Source organism: Aedes aegypti, chromosome 3, assembly GCF_002204515.2.
Source record: "Aedes aegypti strain LVP_AGWG chromosome 3, AaegL5.0 Primary Assembly, whole genome shotgun sequence".
NCBI lineage: Eukaryota > Metazoa > Arthropoda > Insecta > Diptera > Culicidae > Aedes > Aedes aegypti.
Window position 1 is genome coordinate 147263291 of NC_035109.1, and position 16731 is coordinate 147280021.

General features: G+C 38.1%; 1 protein-coding gene and 2 long non-coding RNA genes across 4 annotated transcripts in view; 1 reads left to right on the top strand and 2 right to left on the bottom strand.

Moving 5' to 3' along the window:
- Positions 1–7042, bottom strand: part of LOC5575721 (regulator of gene activity) — a 72139-nt gene extending 65097 nt beyond the window's left edge. For both annotated transcript variants that reach the window (XM_001655776.2, XM_021854152.1), the window contains exon 1: positions 6830–7042. The gene's annotated coding sequence lies outside the window, so the exon portion shown is untranslated. The remainder of the gene's footprint in view (positions 1–6829) is intronic.
- Positions 7043–11790: 4748 nt separating this feature from the next.
- On the top strand, positions 11791–13122 carry LOC110678760. The gene is made up of 3 exons (XR_002501916.1): positions 11791–12199; positions 12264–12414; positions 12899–13122. It is a non-coding gene; the product is annotated as an uncharacterized LOC110678760 (long non-coding RNA).
- Positions 13123–13614: 492 nt separating this feature from the next.
- LOC110678724 lies at positions 13615–14261 on the bottom strand. The gene is made up of 2 exons (XR_002501884.1): positions 13926–14261; positions 13615–13855 (listed from the first exon to the last, which is right to left on the bottom strand). It is a non-coding gene; the product is annotated as an uncharacterized LOC110678724 (long non-coding RNA).
- Between the last annotated feature and the right edge of the window lie 2470 nt (positions 14262–16731).

Genomic DNA, 16731 nt, shown 5'->3' on the forward strand with positions numbered 1-16731 from the left:
AGTAGAATGTCACAGGAGAAATTTGCTATAAATAAAGTTCTGAAAAACTCCGAGAGATTTGGAGTGAGTTGTTCGGTAAACCAATCCGCATGGTTTTTAAATTAATTAACTCATTCTTCTTCTTCTTTCTGGCGTTACGTCAGGACAGAGCCTGCTTCTCAGCTTAGTGTTCTTATGAGCACTTCCACAGTTATTAACTGAGAGCTTTCTGTGCCAATTGATATTTGCATGTGTATATCGTGTGGCAGGTACAAAGATACTCATTACGCGCGGTAAAAATGGATGAATTACGAGTGGAATTATGAAAAAATCAAAGTAGACACAAATGATTAATAAAACCTTTGAATCCCTGGATGATTAAATTAGTTTTGTCCGGATAATAGAGCCACGGATACTCGAAACCCCAGTTAACACTTGTATAATCGAGTACGACCTGTATAACAATAAAATTTTGTATGATGAATTGTTTGCATTTAATTCGAAAACATTCAAAATTTCTAAACTGCAGGGCTAGAGCAACCGAATTTATCAAAAATAGGAACTTTTCCCTAAAAAATGAGACCAAGAGATCAAAACGGAACCAAAAAGAAGACCAAACGGGAATAAAAAATAAACGAAACGAAATCTAACAGATTTATTCCTCATGAAATCAGACCAGAGATATTTTTTTTATTCATTGTGACATTGCAACAAATAATACTGCTTGTATTACTGTATGTATTTCTCAATGATTGCTCATCTCGTAAATTTCTTCAGAAGTTCTTTTAGTGATTATTTCCCATGGAATCCCTTCGAGAATTTTCCTGAGGAATTCATCAAAGAATTTTGTTTTGAATATCTTAGAACACAATCTGGTTTTGCAAAATATAACTTCAGAAATTGACTCAAAGGTCATCAGAAATATATTTAAGGATTCTTTCAGATATTTTTCCAGATAGCCCTAACTAAGTCCTCCGGTTTTTATCCGGTGATTCTTCCATCGATTTTCTAAGGACATCCTCCAAGAGTTCCGTCTAGAAGTTCTTCAAAAATTCAAGCAGAAGTTTCTCCAAAGATGCGTTCAGCAATTTCTTAAAAATTGTCCTTCGAAATTTCTTTAAGGTTTTAATTAGCAATTTCTCTAAGGATATCTCCAAGAATGACTCAGAAATTTCTTTAGGAGTTACAGTAAATGAGGCTTTTATTTCATCAAAAGCTATTGAGCCCATTTGTTTTGTACCCATAGACGTCGGCCGACGCTGATGAGGCCAGTGAGTTGACGCCTTTATGTTTACTCTAACATGTGTTGAGGTCTTCTAGTTGTGGCTTTCATCAACTTCAGATGTGGCCTTTTGAAAATCAATCAAAATTAATGATTAAATAAGAACATTGAAGTGTTAAGTGGTGAAGTAAGGTACATGGGAATCTCTACAACAAGAGAAGAATTGTACGATCGATTAAATATGTGATTTATCGAATCCTTAGTCATCCATGAACATTGTGTATGTACTACGCGAGTTTGTCGTCGAGAAATTGTATGGAAATATTGATTCAATTGAAATAATACTGCAATTGAACGTTGTTTTTCATGCAATTGTAACCAAATTGTGTTTTTATTGATAAATTGTGAAGTACAGACACAGGTATTATTAGCTTGTATGTTACAAAATACATCAATCTACAGGAACCCTACGGAAAATTTGATAATGTTCACCGTTGAGACAAGCGCTGAGTAAAATAATACAGAGCGTAGCATAACTTTCATCTACTTAGTAAATTTGAAACGTTTTCCGTAATCAACATTGCAATTTTGATGCTAGTTTAATAGGCCAACTCGGTTTCAGTCAAATATAGAAATGAAACCTTTTTAGGAAAAGGCCGCATTTGCGATAAATATCCTGGTTAGCGGAAAATGAGATGGGGCCTTTTAAAATATGTTATTTTTTCAACTTTCATGCTTTTTTTTTGAATGACTATTGTATGTTTCTGTAAAAATAGGCTCTGATATACTAAAATAAGCAAAAAACGATTTGTTTACATTTTGGACTTGAGGCCTATCCAATTGTTGTTTTTGAATTGTTGGGATGATTGGAAAAACAAATTTGGACGATATCCTGCAGGGTTTTCTGAAGGAACTTCTTCAAAAACATTGGACTGAAACCCCTAAAAAAATGTAGGAATGATCGGAGGATTTTCTTGGATTGGTATTATTCCGAAGAGTGATTATCCGAATACGATAAAAATTTCGTATCCTGTGATATTTACGTGGGTTATGGCTACGCGTCGGTCCTCCAAGGAATTTTGGAATATTACCGGATCCAGATAATCAATTATCAATATCGATACAGATTCTAAAACTAGAAGAGTTTTTTGCGAGCTTGTGGAAAAATGGTGCAAAAATATCAAGAAGCAAAAAAGTTATCACGATCTGATTTTTTTTTTTGTAAAAAATGAAGCTGCCGGTTAACCTTTGCGGGTTTTCTTGGAAAAAAATGTGTAAAAATCTTCTAAAGATCCCCTAGAGCAGTGTTTCCCAAACTTTTTTGACTTGAAGCCAATATTTTTTGGTATCGTCCCCTGATATGTATTTTAAACATTTGTTTTAAACGTTATACTGAACTAATGTTAAAAATTATTTCTCATTATAGGTGTACCGAAAATCTGATAAATTGTCAAGTTCAAAATGAGATTGTTCTGATATGTAGTTTTATGGTTTTATCATCATTATTATCGATATTTTCAGTCGGTGGCTTGTTCGTCTCCAACAGTTACATATATTTTTTTTCTTGACTCGCATGTTCATAACAGAGTAATGCAATAACTAACAGATTCATTTATTTTCAAATATCAACCAATTGTCCGATAAACCATTTAAATCACTTGCCTTTTTGTTTTGTACCGGAGTGCAAATTGCAGTTTCAGGATAGCAGTTTTCGGGGAATTCTATGAAATTGTCCGAAAATTATCGAAAATCGTTAATAACATCAACATTTTGACCTCTCCTTGTACAAAGAGAACAGCGATTTGAGACAATGAATCGTCGTTTTAAATGATGAATAAATACGATAATAAATATCCAAATAAGTTTTAAAATGGAAAACAAAATGAAAATGAGACAACAAAATTCATTCAAAATTAGATTTTATAAACAAGGCAACCATTGCGACAGCTATGTTTGTATTCGAAGCTGTTTCACCTTTTGCTGAAAACTGAATACATAAAACAATTATTCCGCCGTTGATGATTGTTAAGTCTCATCCATTTTGATATAAAAATTAGTATGCTAACAAGAGCAAATATAAAGATGAAATAGCTAGGTGTAGAGTTAATATTTCTTCAAATATGATACATTCTTCGATTAAATTGAGTGCTCCTTCCTTTCAAATGGCCAAAATTTCCAATTACTTCTACATGACTACATGGCTTCCCCCCTTTGCTAGAAATTCCGCCCCTTTGACCTGAAAATCGCCCACAGGGGGGCTAAATCGCCCACTTAGGGGGCTATTTTGTAAATCGAGCGGATTCATGTGACTCGTCTATAGTCATTGCCGATCAAAGTAACCATGCATATTTCAGATGTGACCTGTCGACTCCCATAGTAATCCAGTCACATAGAGTGAGAACTGTCGATAAACTCGAGTGACAGAGCTGAGTCGAGCAAAAATTTTGGTCGACAGTGACTCCAGTCGACTCGTTTTTGATCGACTCGACTTATAAAATAGGGCCCTTAGGGAATCACTTCCCTAGAGTAACAACTGAAACATTTGGTTGAAGGATTAGTGGAAAAATATCTGCAGCAAGTCTTAGGATAGTGTTTGGAAAAATTTTCAAAGTGATCCCTAAGCAAATTACTGGAGATAGTAGCGTTGAAGTGCTGGAGAATTTCCTGGCGCAAATTGTGGATGAAATGTCTTAAGATGTCCTTTGAAAATCGTTGGAATAATGTCTGGGAGGATTGGTAGAGGAATCTCTAAGAGAATTTCTGGAGAGATCCCTGTAGGAGCCCCCCAAAGTGAAAAGACAAAAAAAGACCTTTCATGAAAAACAGATACTTTTTGGAAAACTTGCATAAAAAGAGAGAGCAAGTCTCTAACAAGAGACCTGCTACCAGCCCTGAAATTGCTTGTTTCGACATTTTAAATTGAAAGTGGTTTGAATTCCAGATTTCTTCCGCATAAACAGTTTTCTAGTTTTTTTTTCAATATTAATTAATTTTAAAAATGTTGCATGCAGATATGTAAATCCAGTACTGATTAATTATTATTTATAAAATTAAATCACGTCTTGGGAAGTCGACAAAAATCCCAACCCTGAGAATGAGCGTTTGGATAGCGAGGGTTTTGACGCAAAAATCCTCTGTCATGAACATTTTCTACCATGGATTACTGCCTCAAAGAAATGTTTCTCATTGTTATCGAAATCCCCTGAGAATTCCAGTTTTCTGCAGATTCAATAATATTTCCATGTAGGTAATTCCAGTTTCTTGCAGATAGTAGACACCCTGCCCACAATACCTTATTTGATATTTCAAGACTAACAATTCAAAAGGCCTCATCTCCAAAAAGTACACAATGAGAAAAATGCAATCTTGTTTTGTCAAACAATAAATCAAATTTAAATTATGAATTTAAGCATTGTATGTTATTTTATCGTCCAGAAAGTCGATAGATAAACTGATTTATAGCTATGAATATTCATTACTATCATTTTAGCAAAAAATCCTGCTAAAAAAACGAGTCAAAGGAAATGAGGCTTTTATTTCACCAAAAGCTGTGCAGCCCTTTTCATTTGTGGCCTTAGACGCCGGCCGACGCTGATGAGGCCTGTGAGTTGACGCCTTTGTTTACTCTAAAATGTGTTGAGGCCTTCTAGTTGTGGCTTGTTTTTTCATCATCTTCTGATGTGGCCTTTTGAAAATCATTCAAAATTGATGATGAAATAAGAAATTTGAAGTGTAGAAGAGTGTTAAGTGATGAAGTAAAGTACATGGAGATCCCTACAGCAAGAGAAGATTCGTGCGGTCGATTAAATATGTGATTGATTGAACCCTTCGTCATCCATGAACATTATGTATGTGCTACGCGAGTTTGTCGTCGAGAAAATGTATGGAAATATTGGTTCAATTGAAATAATATTGCAATTGAACGTTATTTTTCATGCAATTGAAACCAAATCGTGTTTTTGTTGATTGTCTGTGAAGTACAGACCGGCTGACACAGGTATTATTAGGTAGTATGATACAAAATACATCAGTCTACAGGAACCCGATAATGTTCGCCGTTTAGACAACCACTGTATAAAATAATACAAGGAGCAGTCGCTCCGTAGTATAACCTGCATCTACTTAGTGAGTTTGGAACGTTTTTCGCAATCTACATTGCAATTTTGATGTTTGTTTAACAGGCCTCAACTCGGTTTCCGTCAGATATAGAAATGAGGCCTTTTTGAGAAAAGGCCGCATTTGCATTGAATATCCTGGTTAGCGGAAAATGAGATGGGGCCTTTTAGAAAAATGTTAGTTTTTCAACTTTTATGCATATTTTTCAACGACTATTGTATGTTTTAGTAAGAATAGGCTCTTATACACTGAAATCAGCAGAAAACCTATTTGTTTACATTTTGGACTTGAGGCCTTTTCAATTGTTGGTCTTGATTTTGGTTCGGTACTGATTCCATTATTTGTGTATAAAATTAGAGTCTTTTTATCTTTTTATAATTTTCTAAACGCATATATGTTACGCTGTAATAATTACATATCATTATCTTTCATATAAGTTTCCAATAGCTAAATTTGAACGAAAAATGAGTATCTCTTCAATTTACACATCACTTTCCTATATTTATTGATTATGACCCAAATTTGGGGTAAAACCAGAAAATAACATTACTGGTTAGAGATCCTAGAGATAATGTTCAAAGCATATCTTGTGAAACCCAATTCTTTACAGAATATTATGGTGTTCTTCCCCTAGTAGCTAACTTGCCAAGGGCGAAAATCTACTACAGAATGTATGTACAAAAACTTATTCTAGAAGAACACAGCGTTCATTGGCTGCACCGCTACTCTTTTTTACAGAACCCGTGTAATACAAGAGGACAGCAATGTTCCAAATTTTTTATCAGAACTTCCCTGTATCAAATACTACCTAGTAAGAGATCAATTCACTTGCCTCGGATTTCCCATTTCCAACCAATTCGAAAAGGATTAACAAAAATACTCCCCCGCAGCTATATTATAGATAGGTATAGCCCTCTGCTTGCACACTAAATACCATCCAGGACCAGGACACTTTATCAGAACTCCCTTGCCGTAACCACTTTTGTCCTGACCGAGATTCTCTATTCCCTTTTTTTTTTGCGCAAACACGCACTTGCCACACACTTCTCCTTCTCTTCAGTTCAGGAGTTCCACGTCTCTGTGCTGGAACCGTTTTTCCCTTTTTTTTTCTCCGTAGCTACTGCTTCTGCTGCTCGGTCCGTTCGACGATCGATTAGCTGCTCTTCTTCACTGGGTTTTCCTCCAGCAGCATAGAGGAAAAGCGTATCATTAAAAAAAAAACTTCAATCCACTTTTTTGTTAGCTCTTGCTTCTCAAGCTTCTGCCACTTTCACACACACAAATTCAGGAATCGAGTAAACTGCTGCTTCTGCAGCTTATGGCCACTTTTGGGAATGTCCCTCCGTAGGCCAGATCTTTTGAGGCCACTTCTGTACGATGGGAAAGGGAATCCCTCTCGTCGTCACACACACGGGACACGGCACAAGGGGAGGAAGCAGAAAAAAAAATCCACATCCAAAATGATGCACCCGTTTTCGGACCGATCCCCACCCGGACAGAGCTCGTTTTTACCGTAGATTTCACACCGAAACGCTGCCGCACCGAACTGGCCGAACTTTGCACGGGAAAAACGCGAAAAATTGATCGAAAATTGCCAGGAACAATCGCCTTTGCAAAATGGGATAGTAGGTTCAGTTTCAAACAATGGCTGACATATTGGAATATGTGCGCTGCTTGCTGCTGCTGCGAGATACGGAACCGTGAGAGGCTATTTTTTTTTGGGTTGCGTGAACCGATCCAGAGAGAGAGGCGTCCCACTCTTGCGAGTTTTGTGCAAGCGAATCGGAGCGATCAAAATGGCAGATGGGCGAACTAGCACAGATGGCGAAAAGACTGGGAACTGTGATGAGGTACATTAAAATCCTGTAAATTATTTCAAAAGATTTTAAAATAACGATTTATATAAGTGAATAAAAACAGAATTACCATTTCAATGTTGACCTCAACTGTAAGGCCGTCTTCAGTGTCGTGTGCTAGACTCGACTTGTCGAAGATCTTTTATCAATGAATTTGAAGTTAAAACTCGACTCAAAATACGTGTATCTATCAAATGATACAAGCTCTGGTGGTATTAAATGGTTCAGTATTCGTTTTTCATTTACTTATTTTCTTACTGAATTTTTTAGAGTATCAAGGGGGGAGGGGGCTTCCTTAGCCGAGTGGTTAGAGTTCGCGGCTACAAAGCAAATGCTGAAGGTGTCCGGTTTCGATTCCCGGTCGGTCCAGGATCTTTTCATAATAGAAATTTCCTAGACTTCGCTGGGCATAGAGTATGATTGTACCTGCCACACAATATACGAATGCGAAAATGGAAACTTAAGCAAAGAGAGCTCTCAGTTAATAACTGTGGAAGTGCTCATAAGAACACTAAGCTGAGAAGCAGGCTCTGTCCTAGTGGGAACGTAATGTCAAGAAGAAGAAGAAGTATCAAAGCGTTAGTTAGTCTTAGGTTTTGAAACTAATTAGAGAATTGCATTGTTTTTTTCTTCGACCTATGGGAGTTATCAAACACAATATGGGCTCATTCATTTATTTCATAACGCCGAAAAAAGCCATTTTCGACACCCACCCACCCCCTCGTAACGCTTTTTGTATGAACACTCTACAAATTTTGTATGAGCCGTAACATCATGAGGACACCCACCCACCCCCTTTAGCGTTATGAAATTTGTGAATGAGCCCTATGAACCTGTATTTTCAAAACAGCATCATACTGCTAAATTTCAGACAATTTTGATAGCAAAAACCTCCCATGTCTAAGGAAACAAAAATGCCAAAAATGCTTTGCCCCTCCTGTCACTTATTAAGGGTGCAAAAAGTGTATCACCCCAATTCCATCACAAACCAAAAATGCCACAGTTTCCCGGTGGCTGTCGATGGAGCCGAATTCCTGTTTGTATCACAAAAGAAAGTGTTTTTTCTTAATTTTATCTTTCTATCTGTTCGTTCCAGTTCCACACGTTCCAATTTACGTTCACAATGGAAGAAGCCTAGAACGCGCCAAAAATTCAGAGTGCTTAAAAACGGTTAGTTTTACAATGAGAAAATCTGCAAACAGACATCTAAGAATGTTACTCAGGGAATGTGGGAATGCCGCACCAATGACGTCCCACTAAAACCAGCCCAAGCACTGTACTTGAGCAATTTTTGTTAAATTGCTCAAGTGGTGTACAGAGTGCACATACCCTTGACTCAGACCACTTAGAAGTAGCCTAGGCAAACTGCTTCTCCTAGCCGACTTAAACAATGTCACAAGGAACCAGCCTCGGTAGGGCTAATCCTATGCAGCCAACTTTGGGCAGTGTGTCATAAGTTTAGAAGTGATAGGATGCACTTAAAGACGGATAGATGAAGTCGGGTGAAATTGGAAAAGGTCCCATTCACAAATTTCATAACGCTGTAGGAAGTGAGTGGGTGTCTTCGTGATGTTACGGCTTATACAAAGTTTATAAAATATTCATACAAAAAGATTTACGTGGAGGTGGATGGATGTCCAAAATGGCAATGTTTGGCGTTACGAAATTTGTGAAAAAAAACTAAAGATAATGAGGGATGAATGACATTTAGTAGTGGTTTTCCTAAAAATCCGCCACTACCGTCCCCTTTGCAACAGCATCAGTATCACTGTAGAAAACAGCAACGAGGAACACCGATCTTTTAGCAAGAAAAAGAAAACACTCCGTTGTTTTCTTTAGCCTATGCTGCAAAGCTAGAATTTATTGCACAATTAATCATAATTCTTACATATTCATATAATATACATACAACACAGACAAACAGACGTAACACTTAGAACAAATTTCTTCAAAATCCATCGCCCAGTTTACACTATCATCATCTGGTGAGCATGTTGCACGAAAAAGTGTTTCGTGCAACAAGACCGGCAGATGGCGGTAGTGTGAAACGTCAAACGCGAAGAAAAACGATGTGCGCGCCTCTGGTTGTCAGATATGTAACATAGCGAATTTGAAATGATTGTTAAATGAGTGGTCGATGGAAATTGCGTCAGTGTTACGTCTGTTTGTCTGTGCATACAACTTCGGTGCCTTACATCCGTGCTGTCGCTTGTTTTCATGATCACTGGTTTGACAACACGGGTGCAAAACAGAGACCGAAGAATGACAAGCACAACATATATAGTCCGACAATATACAGGGGTTCACAATACATTTCTCACGTAACAATCACCGTATCACGCTTTCAACAAGCGCTAAAGGCTGCCGCAAACAGGCCAACTTTCTGGTATAGGGATCAGACGATTTGACGTTTCCGTTTAAATCTGTTTAATATAAAACAATCCAATCGAAACATCATATCGTTTGAATCTTTCTCGAGAGCGAACCTGTTTGCAGTAACCATTTGGACTCGTAAAACACTGGATTGCAATGTCCTATGTAATCGAAAGACAGCAATAGAGAAGCGAATCTCTCATTGTTTTAACAGTGAAGATAATAATACTTAGGTCGTTAAGAAAAGTTGAGAATAGTCGAAGTAGTTGCGAGAACATGCTCTGGAGCGGTCCATTAATTACGTAAGACAAATTTCGAGTTTTTTTTATTTGGTAAGATTTTTTGTATGAAAATCAAAAATAAATATGGCGCGTAAGAAATATCAGACCCCCCCTCCCCCCATAAACCCTTACGTAATTAATGGACAGCCCCTCTACAGTATTATTGTTATAGAATAAATACAAATTTGCATTGAACATTTAAGAACCGCTAATTTAGATTTAGGGCCATGAATATTTTTTTTAATATACAGTCTGTGCCAATAATTATCTGTGTGATTTCGCCCGAAATATCTCTTGCGGGCGAAATCTCTCACGCAAATTTCGTGCTCGCAGAACTGTCAAAGCTGTCAACAGAGCATCGAGCGGACAGAAAAACGAGCAGAACGCGATGTAAAAGAGCGTCAGCTATAAACCCACTGCAAATACGATGACCACGAACGGGAGTTCTCGCGCATCAATGCATAAGGGCCAATCCAGCTTTTTGTGCTTATTCACAAATTTCATATGGCGAGCGTCCTCAAAGTGTTACAGCTCGTACAAATTTTGTAAAACATTGATACAAAATGCTTTACAAGGGGATGGGTGCCCGGATAAAAGTGAACCATTCGATGTTATGTTGGATAACCATAGAATCAAAAACCTGAAAAATTAATAGCGCGTCATTCGTCATCAAACGTCAACATCCCACCGCGAAATCGCTTGTGTTTGGACCTCCAAATTGCCAAATAACCTCCAAAGCATCACCTCCAAGTTATTTCTAATACCCTCCGTTATATGAAATATGGTGGCGCGTCGATCGTCGCAAGTTTATCGTTAAACAGTTAATACCCACACAAAAACTGGCTATGCAGTGAATGGAATAAACCTGGGAGGGAGAAACCAATACAAAATTTATGTACGTCATAGTAAGCCGGGATTCCGCTGTCACGAACTGTCACTGTGAGCCCAGATCTCAAACATTGGACTAACATGGAAAAAGCGCGTAACTGATTAAAACAAATTTTCGCATTTCATCAAAAGTGACAAAAATCGAATGAAAATAAATGCATGCACACAATGCAAGTAATTTCACGTGAGCACCTTTCAATCGGATTGAATATAAAGCATTTCAAAACGCATCTTTTTACTTTTTCCAATAAAAATGAACATTTAGTGCATAGAAAACTGTACCCCTTTTTCCATGTTTGTCAGGAAAAATCGAAAGTACACAACAAAAGAAAACTAGCGATTTTCCCCAAGCCTGCCTTGATTGTTGTTGGCAAGCTGGAGTTATCTTGCAGTTCAAACAAACATTGTTCTATATTTCATGTGTAGTATCGGTGCCTCCCTCCCAGGAATTAACCAATAACGTACATTATAACGTATTGCATACAATACAGCGTCGAAACAATATTATCCTTGATTGAATATACAGTTCAATAAAAATTAAATAAGGGTTTATTCACAAATTACATAACGCCGAAAATGGCCTTTTTCGATACCCACCCACCCCCTCGTAACGCATTGGGTTTATTCACAAATTTCATAACGCCAAAAATGGTCATTTTCGACACCCACCCACCCCCTCGTAACGCTTTTTGTATGAATATTCTACAAATTTTGTATGAGCCGTAACACCACGAGGACACCCACCCACCCCCTTCAGCGTTATGAAATTTGTGAATGGGCCCATTTTGTACGAATGTTTTTCGAATTTCATATTAGCTGTAACATCCCGAGCACACCCACCCACCCCCTTCAGCGTTATGCAATTTGCGAATGGACCCTAAACTGTTAAAAATTGTAATATTTTTATGTATGTGTCGGGACACAAAATTATTAGAAACTTCTTCACACCCGAGGGGGACGACACATCTAGATCCACAGTTTAGTGTTCGTTATGATTAAAGTCGATAATTTGGATCGGTGCATCTCACCTACCTGTGCGACGCTGACGTACGATGCATGGGATGGATGAGATGCAATGTCATATATAACAGGTCCGGCTCTTAGTATGTGTTTGCTTGTATTAGTCACGAAAAAGATGTAAACAAACGATCAGCTGATGGTGACGACAAGGCTGCGAAAAATTTTGTTCGCAGTTTCCTCAACGTGACGTCATCTTCGGCTGCTTCGTGAACTTTCGGCTCGCCGAAGTTGGCATTGCACAGCTACCACTTCAAAACTGATGTTATCACAAATACTGATTTGATGTTCGCCCGCACCTCTTAATACCCCACATCGGATGAGATGGAAAAAGATGTGTACTGATGCTATAAAAGATGGAATGGATGACATGCATCTATGTTGAAATTGTACCAATGAAAAGAGTCAGTCTGCTTTTATGATAGTAACCTCATGTAAAATCAATCATCAAAAAGAAAATTTATCTGGTAAGTAACATGCAATCTGAGACAAAAACGAGCATTTAGCCAAAAAATTATTCTCTTGTTTTAGGCAAAACAGCGGCAGTATAATATTTACAATGCAACGATCGATCTGGTCCGAAAGCCATTTAAAATCTTCGATGCCTATCAAACCATCGCAGCGGAGTACTGTACATAATCCGCCCGAGCAGCTAAGACCACGAAAAAGGCAGAAACATTTGGTAATTATCATAAACATTATTACTAGTTCAGTGAATCAAATTATCACCAAAACAGACGAAAAACAAACAACAAAGCAAGCTCGCTCACAACCGTTTGTCACAACTGTTGCGGATAAGGACACAATTTAAAGCAGAATTGTCATGACAATCACAGAGCGCAATATTGTTGCAATCTTTTCAATTCGCGATTAATCAGTAATTTTAAAAACAAAACCAAATTTGTTTTATGGATGCTGTTTGATAATGTGTCAATGTTTACCAACATGGAGAAAGTTCTCGAAAATTGCAATGCGAAGCCCAGAAAATCGCCACGCACGTGGTGATCGATCTTTGTCATATTCTGTTCAGGTGATGACAAACTCATGTCGCGGAATAAAATTGTTGCAACAAGAATAGGAGGTGACAATGTCTTTGTTGCTGCGTGTTGGGTGACAATTTATTCACTGTACTAGTTGAATTTAAAAATACGCTACATACATTCCAGATAACTTCAACCGCACCGGAACTGTGAATTCCGATTCAAAGACTGAAGAACCTGAAGAATTTCTATCGACCAGGTTTAGAACTACGGAACCACGGTTAGGACTACGGAATATCGGATTGACTTTACAATATCTATAAAAATGTAATACAATGCAATGTAAATATTTTTGAATTAATAAACTACTCACTGGATGAGTAGCCCTAATGGATGTGGAGGGGAAATGAGGTAGGAAAAAAGTACACATTTCTGTATTTGGGGCCTTTCTTAGTCAAGTGGTTAGAGTCTACGGCTATAAAGCAAAGCTTTGCTGAAGGTGTCTGGGTTCGATTCCCGGTCGGTCCTCTGTCCCAGTGAGGACGTAATGCCTAATAAGAAGATGAAGTATCCATATGTCCACCATCTCATATTGGCGCTTAATTCCATTCACTTAATTCAAACCGAGTGGCATGGGAATAGGTTACCACAAGACAGCCTCTCAACAAATCACTGTGAAAGTGCTCTTAGAACACTAAGCTGAAAAGAAAACTCTGTCTCAGTTGGGATGTAACACCAGGAGGTTGATGGTGTCATACATAGGTGTGATCAAATTATGGGTAACTTGAAACCCAGTTTACATTTCTGATGAAATACGCAATGGACTTTTTGGTCAACACATCCGAGGAAAAGAAATTGATTGCTGACATATTTCTGACACAAATGAGTAATTAGACTTACAATTACACATTATACATATTTATTTGTTTCCTGCATTTCTAATCAATAGAAAATAGTTTTGTGGGAACCAATGTTTCGAATATAATTCAGGGACATTCATGTCACTTTATTATCAATTGCGTGTCTATGAATCCGGAAGGAATGTTTTTACTCTTCCTTTGCTCTTTTGAAAATTTCGTCTCATATTTTGGTTCTGTCTGTAATCCGGTGAAGGCTCCTAGAAGATCCTCTGTAATCCAGTGTCTGTAAGATAATTGAAAAAAGATAATCGAAAAAAAAAATCTCACTGAAAAATACGGATGAATCGACTTACCTAGTGCATTCGGAACTCCTCCAAATAATACAACCTACGTATGACCTGTCTGGGACCGTTTTCAATTACGATTCACGAGGAAACTAACAACAATTATCATAAATTTAGTATTTTTCCCATTCGAATGCACTTGTATGAACGAATGAGAAACATGTTGTTGTTTTAGTGATGCGATAACAGAAAGATGCACTAGTGACAGTCAGGATACGCATCGAAAAAGTAGATGCGAGAAGATGGAGAAGATGCATGGAGATAACACAGACGATGATCAGATAGTGCGCTGCGTTTTATTGGTTTAGAAATGTGAATGATTTATGATGATATTCTGAAATCTTAACAAATCTGGATGTGTCGCCCCCCTCGTTCACACCTCAAAAATAAAAAAATCTCGACTACTTTTTCAAATCGATGTAAATTGCTTTCGTACGGTTTGGAGCGATTTAATTAAAAAGAATCACAAAAACTAAAACTGTTTTAAAATGAATCAACTTTATAACATTTTTTCGCCGTGAACATCGCTTGAATGTTGCATACAATCAGCTCACATTGAAAAACTAGGTCTTTTCTATTATTTCCAAAACAATTTGATTACAAAATGATAAGCCGTTTTATTCAATTACTTGCCACGTTTTTGTCCCAGTGAAAAATCGAATCAAGAAGTGGTTTGTTTTGATTCGTGGTTAAGTCTTCGTCTCTCCATACAACTGAGCGGTGAAAGTAGCGATTATGTTGCGAAAGTTGAAAATCTTACTTACGCCGTTTTGAAAATCAAGAATTAAACGTTCTAAAAGTTAAAATCGAGTTGGTTTAGAGTGGAACGCGTAGGATTTCGTCTGCGAAATACGTAGGATCGATGAAGTTTGTTTGGATTTTGATCCGAAAAAGCCGATCGAACCTTATAGACCATTTCCGTCAGATCTAACCCCCAGTTTTTGTATTTTTCTTCGAAAGACAATCTTTTTTATGAATGTTAACGCTTTCAGATTTTGTTTATATGCACTCCTGATTTTCTTACAAATTTTTGAAAACATGAATACTCACCACATTTTGAAAAATAATTCGAGATGCGGCACAGTTTGTTCAACCCTATGGGTATCAGCGTGGTGATTTTGCAACAGTTTTTCGATTCCACCCCTGCATTGGGATGCTTGTTTACATTTGAAAACGTCAAATCAGGTGCGCGCTCAAACTGATCGTGATCCCGGTCAGGGCGCCCCCAACAGGAGCGCCAACGAAACTAACCTCAAATTACTCAAACAAACGTTTTTGCACCAGGTTGAAACTGGCGCAACCCATTCTCAGTTTCAATCACAGTTTCAACTCCAACCCGATTCAGGTTTAGGAAAATATATGTTCCTTCACAGATTCAAAACCACCCCCTGTAACAACAAATCTCTCATCCACCCAAAAGTTACGGTACCGCTAGTTTTATTAGAGGCTATTTTTACTATTCATGTCGGCAAATGCCTAAATCCATCTGTTGGCTGTTGATCCGGAAGATTTCCGCCTTGAGGCAGCAACAGCCGCGCAAGGAAAATTTGAGCGACTGTTGCTGCCTCTAGGCGAGAATCTTCCGGCTTATTCAATCCTCGTCAGCACAAAACAGAGAGATCAGGCAATTGTCGACTACAATCCTTGCGTTAATGAACCGTGTAGTGTTCGCCAGGTGCGGTCATAACCGGCCGAAGCGGTGAAGGTGGTTTTCGCGGTGATTACGGAGACTTCAGGAACCGTGAAAGAAGGAGGGAGTGAAACCAGTGGAGCCCATTATGATGAATGAAAAAATAAACAAAAATCGTCTGGTCATGTCAGCTGATTTTAAATTCACCACAACGTGGTGGCAAAACCATAGGGGAAAAAGGGGTCTGCATTTTTTCGAGGTGAAACAAATTATAGCGGATCAAGGGGTGAACTAACTTGCCGCAAGTTTTTCATTGTTTTCTAATAGTTAAAGGCTCCAAAACATATCGGTTCCTTAGGATAGTTTGTTTAGTAAATTGACAGAAAGCATATAAACCAATAAAACATTTTCACGGAAATGGTCTATTCGGAGAGTGTAACAGTTCGCGAGCCATAACAGTTCGTGGCACATCGCAATCGGAGAGCCCTATGAATGTAAACATTCACTCTCTCATTTGGTACGTGGCACGAGAGCGTTCAAGAGCAGCTACTCTCACAGACTACAACAATATCGAGTGGTCGGTTCCAAAAAGTGGGTGGTGTGTGTCAGTCTTTTTTCGTTTGGGGTTCATTCATTTATTTCATAACGCTGAAATTGGACATTTTGGGCACCCACCCACCCCCTAGTAAGGCTTTTTGTATGAATGTTATTCAGTTCACCCCTTCTAGCGTTATGAAATTTGTGAATGGGCCCTTGGTGGCTCGTAAATAATATTCCACGAACGATAAAGGAGGATACATGGGTTAAAATTTTGGCTCGTGTGTCAATGATCGTTAAAGCCTGAATCTAATCCTATGGACCAATGCACGAGTTCACTAAAAATTTGACGTTTGAGCGGTGCCGAATTCACTGGTTTCCATGGCCACATAAATAACACGGCACCGATAAAACGTAAAATAATGAACTCGTACATTGGTCCTCCATTCTGAATTCTGTTCCAGTTGGAACTGGAAAATAAAATCGAGAAACTGCTGTAGTACAAATATTATTCACGCGGGGGTTTGTTTTTTACTGCACCCAGAAAACCCAAAAAAATCCATATCGTTTTACTGTCAGCTTGACACTGTTTCGGAGAGGACTGTCGTACTCCCAAAAGAGATTTTTTCACGCCAAAGCTCAGCTCTC